The 14643-nt window shown below is 40.7% G+C and overlaps 1 protein-coding gene across 6 annotated transcripts in view; it reads left to right on the top strand.

Annotated features, from left to right (window-relative positions):
- LOC124275368 (prostaglandin E2 receptor EP3 subtype-like) overlaps positions 1–14643 on the top strand; it is an 81742-nt gene that overhangs the window by 46017 nt on the left and 21082 nt on the right. Inside the window, exon 1 of one of the 6 annotated variants that reach the window (XM_046710889.1) lies at positions 9844–9999. The exons of 4 other annotated variants lie outside the window; for them this stretch is intronic. The gene's annotated coding sequence lies outside the window, so the exon portion shown is untranslated. Of the gene's footprint in view, positions 1–9843; positions 10000–10298; positions 10424–14643 lie in introns of those variants that run through there. One more of the 6 variants, XM_046710891.1, reaches the window with a different exon arrangement.

Raw genomic sequence — 14643 nt, 5'->3', positions numbered from 1 at the left:
TCCCCATCGGCATAAAACTAAACCCACTGACGTTAATACTTGAAATGACATATTTTTAAGCTATAAAATGGAGTTTAGCAATCACAGAAAAAAGAACTTTAGCAATCGATTAATTCGGATACAGGACTCTCTGTAGGTTATATATATTATTATTTCACATCTACGCATATTCAGTTAACGTAGATTGTATCAGTTATCATAATCTATTAACCAACGCAAGCTGCTACAAACTGTCACGTATCTCCCTGTCATTGGCAATGACAAATTGCATCCAACCTGATGCCATGTATATATTGCTCACGTGTCATTTTGTTTATTATAAGAGATGCGTATTGGCGTCCGTTGTGGTTCAATGCCGCACTCAGCAATATCAAATAGCAACAACGTCACCAATTCCCCCAACGGCTCTTCTGTCGTGTATACAATATACGTGTGATAAAAAATGTGATATCAAATTGGTTCCAATCTGTCCAAACAACTGAAAACTCAGTAATAGTTTGCGTTGTTGATATTATGTCTATTATTTCATATTATTAATACATCTACACACTCATACTGTGTACATGTCAACATCGTAAACACTATGTCTTTCTGTGGATATTGCTTGCATAACTAACTTTCAGGCTTGGATAACAGCGTACTGGAAGTCTTAACAGAATGATAACACAATCTTTGAGATGCCATCGTTATCAACATGGCTGCCGCTGATGCTGAATGACGCCGATGCACGCCATTACCCCTCTAACCATAACACACGATGTTCTATCTCTGAAGTATTGTAAAACAAATGATAATTTATCATTAGCCGACTGATAATCAGCAAGTATGTTGTTTGTCGTTTCGCCCTGATGAATTGACACATCACGTTCAATGATTCTTTTTTTTAGAAAATCAATTCAATGTCCGTATATTTCTTTTACTTTTATCCGCATCGAGGGTCGGACGAGGATAGGTGCATGGTGATTCATATACGACGTTGCTTGAAAGGATTTTTCCAGTGCATCCACGCTAGGATATTAATCATTTGCCCGGCAAGAGGTAAAAAAAACTTGCGTAACGCCTATTAATCATAGTACGGGAGATCAGCATCTTGAACTTTTAGTTTACCTTTGTGAACCAAGCTTTCAAGTGTGGCTCTGTGGTGGTATTACAAGTTACCTACTGGCCTTTTATCATGTAGTTATCGTCAGTTTAGTTCAGTTCAGTGACTGAGTGAGTGAGTATGTTTTTACGCCGCTTTTAGCAATAGTCCAGCCACATCACAGCGGGGGACACCAGCTTCACGCACTGTACCCATGTTAAGAATCGAACCCGGGCCTTCGGCGTGGCGATCGAACACTTCAACCACTAGGCCACCCCACCGCCCATCTTCAGTTCAGATTCACTCACTCTGATTACAATTATAACATTCATGTTTCAGATTAGTTGAGATGAGATTTTCTTTCAAACGCCATCAGTTCTTGGTGAAAACGAAAGTCAATGGACTTGTAACAAATATAATATTTGGTTACTATACTGGTAAAAGCTGTAACCCACTCACTCACACATTGGTCACACAATTTGCTCACGGACATTTTTCAACGAATACATATGTGTTCAATAAACGGATGTGGCGAGGTATTGTACTTCAGGTATCCTGCACATCCATTTTATAAACTCGATGTTCAAGGTTTCAGTAATCTGCTTGAAGTGATCCTGATTTAACTGACCGTGTTGAATATTTGAAAGAACAAAGAGCTACGCTAGCACCATTGGTGCCATGTTAGTGCTTGATGAAGTTAATTACGGTGTCTTAAAAAAGCTAGATGTTTTTGGAAACTATATTATGGTTACTTTGGGGAGGTTTACGAGTATGTGACTGAGAACTTCACTTAACTTTCATAATTGAAAACTGCTTTGAAAACGATACCCCCACACGTTTATATTTGCTCATATCTTGCCCAGACTAGAATAGCGATTGCAGCAAGCGTTATCTCTTGGTGCTTTCCGATGGTGGCCAAATATTCTAAAGTTTATGATCCTAGCGGAGGTTCTGAATAGTTAACAGACTCTGGATAAAAACCGGAATCCATCATTTTGTGGCAGACTCGATGATGATTATGGGGGCAATCGGGCGTCGTTTGGAACTTAGACTTACGACTCCATTATGCCACACAGCCTGACGTTACAGAGGAAGTAAACTTGCTTCTATACAGGGGGAAGATTGTGGGAAGGTTTTTATCCAAGAGAGCATTTTAGATGTCAGTGTAGATATCTGTGACTATTTGTCAAGGATCAAATTATCCAGTCATTGTCTATATTTTATGTTCCATATGTTCCGATAAGTCACAGTAAAATATGGACATCTACTGGAGCAAATGACATACAGGTTGCTCTGTATTTCTCGGATAGAAACAACATACACTTTATCATTTAGATAGGTTTATTTATTGGCATGGATAGACAGTGGTAGAAAACTGCATAGATGTCATAAAATGACTTCTAGGTGGTTGAAAATATGCAGAAAATTCACTCCGCCTTTTGTGGTACGTTTAAGGTTCTTTGAAGAGTAGGGGCGGTGGGGTAGCCTGGTGGTGAAAGCGTTCGCTCGTCACGCCGGAGACCCGGGTTCGATTCCCCACATGTGTACAATGTGTGAAGCCCATTTCTGGTGTTCCCCGCCGTGATATCGCTGGAATATTGTTAAAAGCGACGTTAAACTCACTCACTCACTCAGTCTTTAAAGAGTAAGTGAGTGAAGCTGATGTTACGCCGCTTTTAGCAATATTCCACCTATACCACGACTTTGCACACAAGAAATGGACACATTGTACACATCTTCGTCGCGACGTGCGAACGTTTTAACCACTAGGCTTTGAAAATTATTCCAGTTGTTAGCACAATCAGTTCTGGAACGCCAAAGACGGTACAGTGCAATCATATCAATCCGTTTGCCACATCCGCATCCGTACTTTTCCACACGTATCAACATAACAAGGAGTAGTCTGTCTCACAGAACCCGAACCACACTATTGTCCCTGCTGCCTAACCCTAAAGCCGTTCATGAAGCAAATCTAGATTTCCCCAGGCTCAGAATCTCCGATCTCATTGGGGCTTCTTTTTCAAGGTAAATGGGTTTATTTATTGCTATCAAAATTATATATATTCAGAGAACTACGGACCCGTGAAGGTCCGGCTTAGAAAATTGATCTTCAGTAACCCATGCTTGTCGTAAGAGGCGACTAACGGGATCGGGTGGTCAGGACGGCTGACTTGGTTGACACATGTCATCGGTTCCCAATTGCGCAGATCGAAGCTCATGCTGTTGATCACTGGATTGTCTGGCCCAGACTCGATTATTTACAGACCGCCGCCATATAGCTGGAATATATAGTAAACATAAACTCACCCACTCACTCTTTCTTCTGTGGCTGCAACATGTAGGTAAGAAATACTAAACAAAGCTGAAATGTTCAGAGCTTTGGACAGTTACAGTGCTCCAGTGAACACATGCCCACTCACTCACACAAGCAACCGATGTATGGTCTCGGTAATTTAGTTGTAATTTCTGTGTAGTTTACCTGTAATTGTGGGGCGGTGGGGTAGCCTAATGGTTAAAGCATTGGCTCGTCACGCCGAAGACTCGGGCTCGAATCCCCACATGGGCACAATGTGTGAAGCCCATTTCTGGTGTTCCCCGCCGTGATGTTGCTGGAATATTGCTAAAAGCGGCGTACAACCAAACTCAGCGTTAGTCTAAACAAGGAGATGAAGAAAATCAAACGAAGGTCACATTCCCCAAAGCGATCGCAGCGCTACGACAGTGTAGGTCTATGTCAAATGAAAGGGGCTTGGTCACCTTGGCGCTGAGTTCGCATGTTGAATGGAACCCAGGCGTTAAACGCTTTGTCGCCAGAATGAAACAACATTATAGCGCTCGTTTCTTGTCCACGTGCGCGTTAGTCCAGAGACTTGTTATTTAGCTGACACCTGTTTAATGTATGAAGTCAAGGGAGCATATATCAATTCATTTCGAATAAATACTAATTATCGTTGATGTACAGGCCACATGGGCTTCTTTCCTGGAGTGCCCGACTGCACTATAGAATCTATCTCTAGGCAGTTTGAAAACACCTGCTCCATGACGCAAGTAATGCGATTGAAGTACAGACTCAAGGAGAACCCACTCTGCTTTAAAGCACTAAATTTGATCAACTCACACATTGCCTCATATCTTGTCGTTTACCCTCTTGAAGTTAAAGGGGTTTGTTGTGACGACTGAACAGATGAGAAGATACACACAAAACATGCAAATTAGGAGAATCTGTTACTTCGTCATTTAGTCGCAGTTTGTGAGCACTGGGTCGAAGGAAAGAAACAATACTTTCACTTAGGTTCAAATGTTGTCTCAGCATAGAAAATATTGGGGTTTTGGCAAACTAACATGCTTACTTCATGCAGCGAAAACTATCCGTCTTTGTACATCATAGAAATGAGGATATGATGGGTGAGTATGGTTTTACGCCGTCCGCGTTGGGCAGTATTCTAGCAATATCATGGCGGGGAACACCAGAGTGGGTTCACACATGTGTAGAATCGAAAGCGAGTCATGGACGTATGGATGATGCCTTGTTGTCAAGTATCAACTCAAGATGGAGCAATGCTTGTAACATTATCTCTGTTAGATCGTTAGGTTGTGTGCGTCAGAGAAACCTGCAGTTAGGCAGGATGTACAGACCCGTGCCAGTTATATCCGGACACTTGACGTAATTCCCATAGACTTACATAAATTTAGAGTAGCTTAAATAATATTTATGAATTTTATTTTCGTAGGATTCAAGTCAAATTTTGCACATTTGTGAGGAATCATCTTACCTACAATCACATAATTTCTGTTTAATTTGCCGTTGCGTATTTATCGAATGGCAACCATTTAATCAACATATGCACAGTGCCGTGAACTCCTTTAACATGGTGGCCTATGAGATTGTGCATTGTGGAACCATACGTAAGTTGATAAATGTGATGTCATTTGTTAAATAGTGGTCGGAAAATTGAACTGAAATTATGTGTGCAGAGCAGAGATGATTTCAAATTTGCCTGTAAAATTTTACAAAGATCCATCCTAAACTCACTTCATGAAAATTATTTATGCTACACTGAAATAACATGTAAGTCTATGGAAATTAGGTCAAGTGTCCGAATATATATGGCACGGATCTCTAGATGTATACCAGCGGATTCTTGGAACGCTGGTATGATGGTGGTGACACATGGAAGATCCGAATCTTGCATCCGAGCCCACATACGGCGGATCCTTCCTCATGAAAGGGACACAACTCTACGACGAGATGTTAGTTTTGCCTCAGATCACTGTATTGTTTGGACATTTAGCGTGATATAAAGTATTTACCGTTTACGACAGAATCGATAAAAGAATCATAGATAAGCCTGAAAGCAAACCTCATATTCGTTGTCATTGTCCAGAATAAATATTCAATACTCAATTTGTTTAAATATATATTGATATGTGAGTAGTGCAGTTTATATTCAACCAAATTCCTCGCTTCAAAATGTACATTGACAGTTTGTATATTGATATTATACAATATATCATACACAAAGAGGTCATTAAGGACTATATAGTACAGGTTGGAATCACTGCACACAAACCAATTATAATCTCCCAGCAAGCTGTTCCCAGATGTAGTCCTGCTACTCACCCTTGTAATTATAAGGTGCCGAACAGTTACCTTAATAGGCTGTGGTCATTTAGACACAGCTGTAACAAATCATGTGGCTATAAGCTATTTAGATCTGACGTACTAGGTGCGATCACTCTTCATGATTGACGGCAATCCGTTCCCGTGAACAGGCATTGCCAAGCTGTCAGTGACGTGTTCGATTGGACCACCCGATGTACGACTCTTGTGTACTACAGCGCCGAGCTCACAGGAACGTTGTTGAAAGGCCATTGAGGCAAGTTGTGCAGTTTGTTTTTACATGCAGAGGATAAAACGTGTTTATTTACACTGGCATGAAGCAGATTTGCCTACAAGTGTTACACCGTGCAGTGAGTGTTGGAAGCGGCGTACGTTGTGTGAAAAGTATTTGATGTTTTTTAAACCCAGTTGTTTTCAACGTATGACAATGTCCGTAATACCTCGATTTATCCGTAGTTCGAAACAAGCGGAGCTTATTATATAAACATAGAGCCGAATCCATGAAGACAGTAAACCTATTCATCTTATCGAGTCTATGAACTTCAGATATCGTGTTAATGATCTCACAGTTATATATCACAGTATAACACAAATAGAGTACATTTCATAGTTACTAATGTATAGTTTTCATAAAAAATGAAACAGTGTATGTATATTATGTTGAGTACTATTCCAGGCACAATTCTTTTTGGGTGGGTCGTTACAAAGTGGCTTACGCCAAACATTTGATCCTTGATTAAGATTGATCAGTTATAAACCGAGAGACCTTTCGTTGAAGTACGTGTTTGGATCACTTGTACGACCGGTTTAACTCCCACAGGTGTGTTAGATACATTCACTGAAAATGTTTGTAGAAGATTCTTTATTAATCGTTTAATTTTTTATCTACTGACGTTCTCAGTTACAGAGATTATTTATTTATATAAATCTCTGCTAATTCTTTTATTCATTCATTCTGCGATTCACCCACACCTTAATTCACGCATTTGTTGACTGATCACTGGCCTCGTTAATTCATTCACTGTTCATTTCATGCATCAACTGACTCATCGAATTAACCTGTCATTGGCCCACCCACGATATGATACTGACGTCTAAAGGACTGACTCACTGATTGTGTCGTTGACCAACTGACCAGATTCCTCACCACTCACCACTCGTTTAAGCATCCTCGCAATTAGTTCGTTTAGTCGTTCACTGAAGTAAACATTGCCTTACAAAAGAGCATTTCCTTGTTGGCATTACAGGTTTGAATTGGTCTCTACCAACCTAAATTAGTTGACCAAATCGTGTGACATGCCCGAATTTATGTCATTGTAACCCGACGACGTTGGTTACAATATTGATCATTGGATTTTCTGGCCCAGACTCAATTATTTACAAGCCGCCGTCACAACGATGGAATATTGCTATTTTCTAGCTAAACAAATGTCTATTAATTACTTTACTTTTTTTCACAGCACATTGTACGCCGATTTAGCAGAGACTTTTTGTAATTACGTACTGTGCTTTTTGTATGTTTTATCATCATACAGACCCGAGAAGATCCGGGTTAGAATTGGTATCCAGCAACCCATGCTTGTCGTAAGAGGCGATTAACGGGATCGGGAGGTCAGGCTAGCTGACTTGGTTGATAACGTCATCGTATCACAATTACGATGCTCATGATGTTGATCACTAGATTGTCTGGTGCAGACTCGATTATTTACAGACCGCCGCCATACAGCTGGAATATTGCTTGGTGCAGAGTTATACGACAAACAAACAAAATATCATCATACATGAATTCATAAACACCCTTTCTGACCGTTTGCTACCTTGCCGTATACAAAATTAACTTTATTATACCAATAATTGTCAGACCTTCCCAACAGTACACATACTTAGTGTCAAGTCACATATAACTCTGATAACAACTAACCTGAGATCAATTCAGTGCATACTATATTGTTCTCCGTGAAGATCACAACACTTCCCACTAAGAGCATTCACCAACGTAATCCCCACAAATCTCATGTACTAGCGATCACAAAGCTTTAACCCAAACACTCAAGCTCTGCAGTGACTTGTGCCACATTTACATATGTAATCCAGACAGTCTGTCGTGCATCCTGACCAAAGTCGGCAGTATTACCAGTCAAAGACCCGTGTACCTTAATAACATTAAATACAGTTGCAAACTTGATACTTAAAGGATCACCTGGAGGTCAATGGAAGCAAACAGCCCTCATACGGATCTATACGGACACATAGCCACCACGATCAGTCCACGCTCATTAACCACAGGGTCTACACCGACTACTGTATCCACCAATCTTTGTAATGGGTCAGTTTGCTCAGTTCCTGAGTGGCCTCAAGTAGGTGGGATAGTGGGTGTCAATTGACACTAAAAGTGCTTCCTGTTCATGACCAGACATGGCTTATTATGTATTTTTGTATTAAGGTCATACGAAATTATTGCTTGGTTCGAGAAGCAGGCGATTTATCTAGTATAACTGCTTCCTGTTAACGACATAGTTAGAGATTTTGTTTTACTGACTGACTGCTTTTTAGCAATATTCCAGTCCATGACTAGAAATGGCTTATGTACATTTTGTTTTAAGGGACCGTTCATAATTTATGGCTAGGGTGGTGATGACGATTTTAAAGGGGGGATTCACTCATTTTGTTCTTGGGAGGTAAGGGGCAGCAATTTTGTATATATAGATATTGAAAACTTATCTTTCAAAATATGGGAAGGGGGATGGGGTCATTGATTTTGTACATGCCATGCAGGGGGTCACTTACTTTGTACATAATGTTTTGGGGGGGTCACAGTCACATTGCGCATGCTCCTCCATAAAACTCATCATCACCCTACCAACACCCCACCCCCACCCCTAGCCATAATTAAATTAGGAACGGTCCCTAAGATCATATGGAATTATTGCTTGTTTAGAGAAGCCACCGATTCATCTTGTATAGCTATAGTTAGAGTATGGCTTTAGATATTGTGAAACTGATAAACTATATTACTGAATTTATTGAGTGAGATAATTCTTGTTTGAAAAGTATGCACTTCACTATCAGTTAAATTAACGCCAGAGTTTCTAAAAGTACTGCTTTTCATCCAATTATTGCGAAATCAGCTAAACACGCCATTTATACGTTTTCGTAAGGTGTCATATTCATAAGTAAATTGCTATGAGCGGGTTTTAAGTGGTACTTCTCTAATATTGAAATACGGCCTGATAAATATGGTCTATATTGATATTTTACAGATTACACTATTACCATTAAAACCTGACTTGCATATAATTAAAATAAGAAATTCGTCGTGCTAATGCGTCTAGATTTTTAATGGCCGTCGTGGTAGCTTCGTGGTTACAGCTTTTATTCGTCACGTCGAATTCCCGGTTCGATTCCCCTAATTGAACCAATGTCTGAAGCTCATTTCTATTGTCCCTGATTGAGTATGGTTTTACGCCGTTTTAGTGTTCTAGCAATATCACGACGGGGGACACCAGAAATGGGATTCACACATTGTACCCAAGTGGGGAATCGAATCCGGATCTTCTGCGCGGTGAGGGAACGCTTTAACCACTAGGCAACCCCACAACCCTTGTGTCCCCGAGATATTGCTAAAGGCGCTGTAAAATATCACTCACTCACTCTAGATAGTTAGAAACAGACATAATGGATACTGCAACAGATATCCCATCATCCGTGAATACCGATGGTTATGCTCTTTCACTGACCTGACAGATATTGAGTGATGACTAATCGCGATGATGACGATTTTGTATACACAATATATACATTTGTGTACTTAATATACTTATATATAACGCGACATATATAGCACCATAACACTGACAAAAGGAAGTGTTGCGGATAGGAACAGTTTGCACTAGACTCTAACGGAACACGCTACATTGTGAATAATATTTTATAGGACAATTGATCATTACTTAGGGCTCTTACCATGGGCGTTTTTAGGAGGAAGCGCAGCTCCCAGATCAACCGTTCAGTGGATGGCCATAGCATTTTTTGCTGAGGTGATTGAAAATGTAAACAGACGATCTGTGGGTACACTTATTCAGGAATCATGTTATCTTCAGCCTTATTATAAAACAGCCGTTTCACTGGAGGATACCAAAGGGAGGTAACCGCTACGGGGTTACATCCAATGAAGGCTCGCTTTGTTGTTAACTGTTTATACTCAGGAGGGTTTAGAGCAAGATAGTGGACTCGCAGCTTCGCGTGAGAAAGGATGACTTGTGGAATTACTTTTCGAGATTTGGAAATAATGCGAAAGGTAAAGTAACACATTCCTGTCATACTTTACGTGACATTGTGATAATCCTGGTCCCTCCCGCCAGTGTGACGCTTGTGACTGTCCCATTTCTCCCTCCCTGCTAGCTCGTAACGTAGCAATGCAAACCACATTTTCAACTTGTGAACTTGAAAGAAAATCACACATTTGTGCCGGGCAGGGGAAGTGATTGAGCTTGTAGTGTTCGCGGAAACAGTTCAGTTTTCTCAGCTGCTGATCAGAGATAGACAAACCATTGTTAGTAGATTTCACTGACATATTATCCTCACTTGACGTTAACTATAGACCAGGTTTTTTCACTTATGTAGAGCAATGACGCGTGGATAATGTATGGAAATATGAACATTTTTCATCGTTTTATGTGAACTATGTCCGAGTCAGCTTATACTGTGGGGTCACAGCCAAGGTGAGTGTTGAAATTGTGTCTTCGTTTTACCCAAGTAGATATGTCCTCTGTGGCATTAATTGTGCAGGATGAATTGTGTTACATCAAGTCATAGAAATCTTCGTTATGTAATGATTCATACATATAGTTATTTTTACGCGAGCGGAAATGCATGTTTACAACATGTAGCTTTTAAAAAGATTGACAGTGTCATTGCGTATGCTGCTTGTGTTTACGTTTTCTTTGTCTGCTGTTGAGCGTTTAACAGTGCAGGTCCGGTTAATACAACCCGGCTGAGCAATGTCACTTTTATCTGCTGTAGCTATATAGTTGTATGTCGTGAAGACTAGGTGCATATCTCACTCACTCACTCACTCACTCACTCACACTCACTCACTCACACACACACACACACACACACACACACACACACACACACACACACACACACACACACACACACACACACACACACACACACACACACACACACGTCACGCCGCCATGTCGATCAAGAGGTTGCTACACCAGTAATTGTTGCTGTTATGCATATTAAACAGTTCGTTCAATTTTTATTTGTTTTTATATGGAGATGGATATGGTGCGGAGGGGAGATGGAGGGGGGGAGTCGGGTGTGGTGTAATGTCTGGGACAAGGTGACCTAAACTTTGTGTGTGTGTATGTGTATGTATGTATGTATGTATGTATGTATGTATGTATGTATGTATGTATGTATGTATGTATGTATGTATGTATGTATGCATGTATGTATGTATGTTACTATTGTATGTATGCATGCATGCATGTATGTGTGCGTGTGTGTTTACATGTATGATTATGATGCTGATTCTGTCGGTTCTAATGAGTAAAACATACTCTCGTGACTTCGGCGGTCTGGGTTCGACTCTTAACTGTTTGAAGCACACGTCTTGTGTCCCCTGCCGAAGGTCACCTCTTACAACGATGCATGTACATGGGCAAATAACATTAACATAACCACTCCACCTCTGCTGACATTTCCTGTATCATGTCACGCGTCACGATGTTCCCCTAGTGTGTGGCCGAGCCTCTAGTTCCTTGTTACAAATGCGTCTATGCCTTTAAAAATGTTCAACCGACATTCGCCACGATTTCAAGGGTGTAGGGAAAGTGCGTTTAGCAACACTATAGACGATTTCAAGGGTGTAGGGACAGTGCGTTTAGCAACACTATAGTTTTGTCAGTCGATGTCTGTTATTCAGAGTGATAAAATCGAAATAGAAGCATCTGCAGCTAAAGTTCTGAAAAAATCTGAATTGAGGGCTTACATTAGCGTGTACTATACGAGCCGAGGATGAATTAAATGGCATCATGATGGATGTCCATGTCGCATTACTTCCGTAATGAGTGAAATTAAGACAGGCACGTTTTACAAATTGCGATACATTACACTCTGCCTAGTATGTACAGTTGTTTAAAAAGACTGCTGTCTCTGGCGTCACAGCGTCAGATTTGATTATTTAAAGATTAATTGAAAAATTCAAATACGAAATGCGAAAACCTTTCACCCTGCTCTGCGGTCAATCTATTAAGATCTCCCAATACGTCAAGCGTGTACATCATTTCATCTAATATAACCACACCACAAACTTCTTGAGAGGTAAAATGCAAAGGCACTTAGAACTAGGTGATCCTAAAAGGTATTGTTGACTACAACCGACAATGAAAAGCCACGAGCACAGAACATCCATTATAATGCATTCCCGAGGCTGTTATCAACGTTGAATCACAGCTACTTGAAACGCACTTGTGTCTCTGACCTCCGTTTTTGTGTGAGAGAGCACGGAATTTTATCATTTTTCATCATTCATTAAATACTGATGGTTTAAGCATCGGTTATTATGCATTGTTTTTTGTACTGAATGCATTTAGATTATGTCACAAGTTCACATCAGTGAAGAAGTGGTATTAGTTTTTGATATGCTTCTTAACGTTAGGTTACCCCGGTTGTCTGAGGCGCAACAACTAGCTGTGGAAGATTGCTAGACTAATGCTTAGTCCCTGAATATATAATTTTGATAGCAACAAATAAACCCATTTAAACTGAAAAGGAGACCCAGTGAGCTGGGAGATTTAGGGGAAATCTAGACTTACTTCATTTAGGGCTGTAGCATTGCAGGGAGGGCTTGGCATTAGGGAACATAATGTGGTTCAGAGCCTGTGAGACAGACTAGAGGATTGCGTCCTTAGGCGTGCTACGCACCTGTGATCACGGTTTCCGAACCTGTTTAGGGTTGGTTGTGTTTCTGGCTTAGTCATGGCAACATTTATCGAGGTGGCTAATTTCTCAGACCGTAATTACTTCAAGCTCCCCTAACCAAGCCAACAGGTCCTATTGCAACTTGATTACTGTACAAAGCTGTGTTCTCTCACCCGCTTGTTCTATCCATTCACTCACTCCAGCCAGTGCAAAGCATAACCTGTTTCATCTACTAACAATCATTCCCTAACTGAAAAACAAACTAAATCTTAATGCTTTCTCCGTGAATAGGTTTATTTAGACAAGACTGCCTCCCTCCAACCCGCATCAGGAGGTTGATGACATACTGCAGAGATAGCCGACGCTGATGAAAGAAGGTTCTGCTCTCCACAATCTTCTCTAGTTCAAATTCCCCTGCCCATTTATATGTTTTCTTGTAGTAAAGCTCATTAGAGAAGTACAGACGTTGCTGTGTTTGTCTAACGTCAATCCAAACAGAGACGCTGCTGACCGTTTTATAGGCTCGTGGAATCCATCCACTTCGAGATTTGAGAGCAATGTAATTCAAGCTGCCGTATCTGAATGAACTGCGTGGTGTTTTTAGAAAACAAACATGTTCTGTTTGCCTTGGATGTATGTGTGTCATGTATAAAGAGCCTCATGCATGCGAGTTTCTACTCATCATCCAAATAACGGTTCTCTGGATTGCCATGGGGAAATCAACTCGTATCAAGCATATGGAGTACATCCACACTAGCCATGTAGTTAATATAGAATGTTCTAGGCCGAATTCTTGCTTTTGTGATCACGTTGGCTGGAAGCATGAAGTGAGTGAGTTTAGTTTTACGCCGAACTCAGCAATATTCCAGCTATATGGCGGCGTCTGTAAATAATCGGGTCTGGACCAGACAAGCCAGTGATCAACAGCAAAAACATCGATCTACTCAATTGGGATACGATGCCATGTGTCAACCAAGTCAGCGAGCCTGTAAGTCGCCTCGTACGACAAGCGTTGGTTTCTGAATATACCGTTAGTCGCCTCGTACGACAAGCGTTGGTTTCTGAATATACCGTTAGATCGAGGAATATCGATCACCTTGTATATTAATTTGGCATGGGCCAATGAACTTGTATAGGAGAGTTCATAAGTTAGATGTAAGTACTTTACGTTCAGTAATAGACATATGTGTGTACAATAATGTATGCAATGCATGGGATGTAACCGGTTTCAAAGACTTGCCTTTGAGGCTCATTGTGACTGATAACTTTAGATCGAACCTTTTAATTATTTTTGCCTGACCCATTAATTTATGGCGTTCGTTGACATTGTGTTGCATTGTTTGGACATTTCTTCTGTCACTTGCTTGACAACGGTGTTAGTAGCTACGCCGAAACGTCGCTCATATTGATAGTAAAGAAGTTGTATAACCATAGAACTCTCCCCGTTGTTCAACACACCAACTTCTATATGCTACTCAAAGACGTTCTTTCTTCTGTGACCCGTGAAGGTCCGGGTTAGAATGAACCTTCAGTAACCCATACTTGTAAGCGGCGACTAACGGGATTGGATGGTCAGGCTCACTGGCTTGGTTGACACATGTCATCGGTTCCCAATTGCGCAGATCGATGCTCATGCTATTGATCACTGGATTGTCTGGCCCAGACTCGATTATTTACAGACCGCCGCCATATAACTGGAATATTGCTGAGTTCGGCGTAAAACTAAACTCACTCACTCACTCTTTCTTCTGTGGCTGCAACATGTAGGTAAGAAATACTAAACAAAGCTGGAAAGTTCAGAGCTTTGGAGCTTTGGACAGTTACAGTGCTCCAGTGAACACACACCCACTCACGCACACAAGCAACTAATGTATGGTCTCGGTAAGTTAGTTGTAATTTCTGTGTAGTTTACCTGTAATTGTTAGTATTGCAGCCAAGTTCGTATACAACGCCGTCTTATTAAATAGCGAAAACGTAGGTTTGGTTAGCAACAATAAACACT

Source organism: Haliotis rubra, unplaced genomic scaffold, assembly GCF_003918875.1.
Source record: "Haliotis rubra isolate DU_JTF1 unplaced genomic scaffold, ASM391887v1 Scf2, whole genome shotgun sequence".
NCBI classification, from domain to species: Eukaryota; Metazoa; Mollusca; class Gastropoda; order Lepetellida; family Haliotidae; genus Haliotis; species Haliotis rubra.
This window is presented reverse-complemented; position numbering and strand designations above follow the sequence as displayed.